The sequence below is a fragment of the Mastomys coucha genome, unplaced genomic scaffold (genome assembly GCF_008632895.1).
Source record: "Mastomys coucha isolate ucsf_1 unplaced genomic scaffold, UCSF_Mcou_1 pScaffold21, whole genome shotgun sequence".
In the NCBI taxonomy this organism is placed as follows: domain Eukaryota; kingdom Metazoa; phylum Chordata; class Mammalia; order Rodentia; family Muridae; genus Mastomys; species Mastomys coucha.
The window spans coordinates 126,547,269-126,552,388 of NW_022196904.1; the positions used below are offsets into that span (position 1 = coordinate 126,547,269).

Consider the following 5,120-nt stretch of genomic DNA (forward strand, 5'->3'; position numbering starts at 1 on the left):
TGTTAGCATGTACCCTTTAATTCATGTTGCTGCTAAGAAGAAGAAAAGCGGTCCATGCTCTCACCCTTTCATCCTGGCATCTGAGTGGGGCGTCGGAGAACCTATTATAGAGAGGACGGAGCACTTGATGGGATGCCGAGGATGGCACGCCTCCCCGTCCATGTCTTTTATAGAAAGATCTGCTATGAGCACCACCGCCCACAACTCAGGTCCAGGAAAATCACGTGGTACTTCCCGGAGAACAGGTGTGCTTCTTTTCTGCAGGCCAGAGCTGGCAGAGTGGCTCTGCCAAAGCTACCCAGAGACAAATAAGAGTGTTCAGTCTACCAGCCTGGGTCTTCTAGTTGTCTCTACCTTCAGCGTGGCCTCAGCACCTCCTGCTCCCCCTACTGGCCAGGTAGGCAAATGGCATGGAAACAGATGATCCTGCTCCCAGACCCAGCACCCTTAAGCACCCTAACGCCCCTGTTATTATCTTGGTCTGTAGTTGGGGACACATGGCCCCTCTCAGTTGCTCTGGCCAGAGCAGCCAGCCAGCAATGCAAACCCTTAAATCAGACAAAGTTCAGACTCATGAGGGCTCAGGGAAGCAAAAACTTCATAGAAATCTTGGCCATTTTTAGTCTCCAAGGGCCATTTACCAAATTCTATAGTCCCAGCTCAGCTTTAAAGCTCCCGAGAGGAAGAAACAGCTCTAGAGACATTACCTTAACCTTCCCCATTTCTGAGAAGGAATGTGCAAGGCCACAGATGGCCTCTGAGACTTCTGAGTTCCAAGCAATGGATGTCCCAGAGCTATCACTCAGGGCAAGGCCAGGGGGGAATCAAACTGCAGCCTGTGCCTATGACTTCACTTTGCAATATCAGGTGTAGTGTGCCTGGAGTTAAATAGTGGATATCACATATCTGGTGCCAACCACAGTTAAATAATGAAGGGAGGCAGTCTGGAGAGACAGGCACTTTGAAGCAGCAAGGGCTGTGTGGCAGCCCCTCTGCGATTGTGGAGAGAATAGCAGTGGTGTATACAGCAGGTGGAAATAGATGATGTAGCTCAGGCCCTGAGGCCTGCTGATACCAATGCAACTTTCTTATTCATCACAAAACAAGTATGGCAGCCAGGGTAATACCAGATGTCTATCCAGGGTGAGGCCAGCTTGGTGTGCTGCAGGCCAGGGTGCCCTTGGGAAGGGCAGACCTGCACCTGAGGATCCCTTGCTGCAGTACTCCCTCCTTCCCCTGTGTTTTGACATTGAGGATGGAAGCAAGGTCCTTGGGCTTGCCAGGCATTACTTACTCCATGATGAGAACTCTTGCCTGGACATCTAGCCTCTTCTCAGGTTGCTCCCCATGTGATATGATTTGTTACCTACAGGCATGATGCTGCACACCAGCACATTAGACTTTACTCATCTTCCATAATGGAAGCTATATCCCTTAACCACCATCCCACACAGTCCCAGCCCTTGGCAGACATCATTCTACACCCTGCCTCTCTGAACTCAACCTTTTTAGATTCTACATGTGCCTGAGAACATGTAGCATTTGCCTGTGAATGGCTTCTTTCACTTAGAATAATGTTACCCAAGTTTTACCCACATTGTTGAAATGGGCATGACAAACTTCAATGAAGAGGCCATATTTTAAGAAATGTAGAAAGGCCAGCTGTCTTAGGGTTTCATTATTGTAGAGAGACACCATGACCGGCCGGGCAGTGGTGGCACATACCTTTAATCCCAGCACTTAGGAGGCAGAGGCAGGTGGATTTTTGAGTTTGATGCCAGCCTGCTCTACAGAGTGAGTTCCAGGACAGCCAGAGCTACACAGAGAAACCCTGTCTTGAAAAACAAAACAAAACAAAACAAAAAAACCAAAAACAAAACAAAACAAAACAAAACAAACAAACAAAAAAAAAACAAAAGAGAGAGAGGGAGAGAGAGAGACAGAGAGACACAGAGAGAGAGAGAGACACCATGACCAAGGCAACTTTTGTAAGGATAATGCTTTATTGGGGCTGGCTTACAGTTTCCGAGGTCCAGTCCACTATCATTATGGCAGGAAGCATGGCAATCTCCAGGCAGACATGGGGCTGGAGAAGAAGCCAAGAGTTCTACATCTTGGGTTCCTCTTCCACACTTGGCAGAGCCTGAGTACTAGGAGACCTCAAAGCCTATCTACACAGTGACTCACTTCCTCAAATAAGACCACAGCTACTCCAACAAGGCCATATCTCCTAATAGTGACATTCCCATCAGCCAAGCATATTCAAACCACCACACCAGCCTTGTCAACAAATGAAATCAGGAAAACTGGATGCACACATAGTAAAAGAAACAACTGGATCTTTATCATATCTTTAAAGAAATAAAGATACATGGAAAGAAAGAAGGAAGGAAAGAGAAGGGGAGGAAAGGGAAGGGAAGAAAAGAAAAGAAAAGAAAAGGAAAGGAAAGGAAAGGAAAGAAAAGAAGAGACAAACTGAGACAAACTGAGACAACTTAAATGAAGGACCTGAACTTCCCTCTGCACTAAGAGGGCTGGATTCTGAACATTGCTCCCAGCAATGACAGCAAAGACACATGAAGCCTCAAAGCACAAGCAACAAGAGCAAATCAGACAAGTGAAAGTTTCCACCAGTAACAGCAACAAGGAGTGCAGAGGACCCAGATGCAGAGATGCTATTGCTAACAGATGTGAGGCAGAATTACTGCCCCTAATAGGCAAGAAAGCCACAGAACTCAATACCCAAAATACAATAGCCTGACTAAAAGTGGGCTCAAAGACTTAAACAGGACCAACAAGATGGCTCAGAAGGGCAAAAGGTCTTGCTGAACAAGCCCAAGAACCTGAGTTCAATCTTGGGAGCCCATGGAAATGTGAAAGGAGAGGACCCCCCCCCCAAAAGCTGTCCTCTGACCTCCACACACATGCCATCTGTACACACATACACACACACACACACACACACACACACACACATGTGACCTTGAAAGGCTTAAATTGCTATTTTCCCAGATGTCTTTAAATGCCATTGGTCATCAATGGTCATCATTAACTTTGAGGGATTTGAGAAGACATTCTCCAATCCTTGAGATTAAATTCTTTTGCTAATTCAAATTAATTATGAAAGAATTTGTCTAGAATATTGGGAAATTTGAGAAATTAACAGAATCAACTTGAGTGTTTGAAAATGATCATGTTAGCAGTGAGGAGATGGCTCAACGTGCTAAGGGCTTGCTGAATGTCTTAGGGTTTTATTGCCGCAAAGAGACATCATGACCACAGCAACTCTTATAAAGGAAAACATTTCACTGGGACTGGCTTATGGTTTCAGATTCAGTCCATTGTCATCATGGCAGGAAGCATGGCAGTGTGCGGGCAGACATGGTGCTAGAGAAGGAGCTGAGAGTTCTACATCTGGATCTGCAGGCAGCAGGAGGAGACTGCTTCACACTGGCAGACTTAAGCTCAGAAGACCTCAAAGCCCTCCTCCACAGTGACACACTTCCTCCAACAAGGCCACACCTCCTACGAATGCCACTCCCTATGAGCCAAGCATTCACACATGAATCTATGGAGCCATTACTATTCAAACTACCACACTGAGCAAGCATGCAGACTCTAATTCCTATCTCCAGCTTCCATGTAAAAGTTGGGTTGGCAGCATGTGTCTGTGACCTAAGTGTGTAGGGAGTAAGGACAGATGGATCTCAGGGGCTCTTTGACTGCCAGGCTAGCTAATACAGCAAGCTCCAGGTTCAGTGGTCTCTGGAGGAATGACACCTGAGCTTGACCTCCAGTTGTCACAGGCACGCAGGTGCACACACATACACATAAAAGAAGTGGAAACAATTGTGTTTTAGGTGAAGCAGTTTGAATGGTGTTCACGTGTCCTCCTCTGTTAAGGATTTAACATGTTCTAACTTTCTGGGGCGAATGTTTTCAAGTTGTTAGTTTAGAAATTGACATCAATTTCCTTTCAGACATGCTTAAAGGTTTGTATACTTTCATATTTTTACACAAATGTAAAACCCAACAGTGGCAAATTAAAGAGACAAACGAGAACTTATCTAATGACACACATAGAAATGCCCAGTGTTTTCTTGGGTGGAAAGAAATGTCTCCTCTTTTTGACAGAGAAACAATGAAGCACTGGGAAGGGATAATCCCATTTTCCGCTTCTCATGGGGTAGCTGGAAGGCCAGTTTAGTGAAATCTGTGCAGGTTCTGCCTATTTGGCTAATGGGCCATGTTTAGTACCTGTGGCGCTGACAAGGGGCCTGACAAGGAAGAGCAAGCTGTATAAGGACCGCTGACCTGGACACCTCCAGCAGGCCGCACGCACCACCCCCAGGGACTTCCAGAGCTGAAGAATCATCTATTAGCACACCTCTTTGCCGACTCCACGTATATGCACAGGCAGCAGGACACACCCGGGGCTGGGTAGCATAGGGCTGGCCAAGTGAGGCCTGGTTAAGATGAAACTTTCTGCTGCCTTTTAAGATGACATTGGCACCTTTTGCCTCAGGTGCTAGTTGTAGCTGCCATTTAGTTGTATGTGCTCCAGTGTCTTCTGTCCTCAGCTGAGCTTGCCATAGGAGTTGCCTGAGATTCCCTAGGCTCTTCTGCGCTGCTATCTCACCGTACATGTGGTAGTCCTAACCTGCCATCATTGTGCAACTCACAAAGGCCAGTAAAAATCACAGTGACTCCAAGAATATGGCTTCTCCCCAAAAAGAGGTGGAAGACAGTGAAGATGATGATGACAGCAGTGGGGAAGAGGTAGTCATCCCTCAGAAAACAGGCAGAAAGTCCCAGTAAGGAAGGTAATCATTTCATATACAAGAAAGGTTAGAGTTGCCATACGTGCAAAAGCATTGGTAGCAACTCCCGATAAAAAGGAAAGTTGTCACTCCAGCTGAGGGAGCTAAGTCCAGTAAGGATGCTAAGGAGGAAGACAGTGATAAGGATGATGATGATAGTGATGAGGATGAAGATGAGGATTCCTTTGAGTCCACTTGTGGAAGCAGTGAAACCAGGGAAAGCAGCAGTTGTTGCTCCTGCCTTAGAGGATGCAGGACGAGGGAGATGAGGGGGAGGGAGATGAGGGGGAGGGAGATGAG

At 46.5% G+C, this 5,120-nt stretch overlaps 1 pseudogene; it reads left to right on the plus strand.

Moving 5' to 3' along the window:
* The first annotated feature begins 4,716 nt into the window (after positions 1–4,716).
* Positions 4,717–5,120, plus strand: part of LOC116101372 — a 3,446-nt pseudogene continuing 3,042 nt past the window's right edge.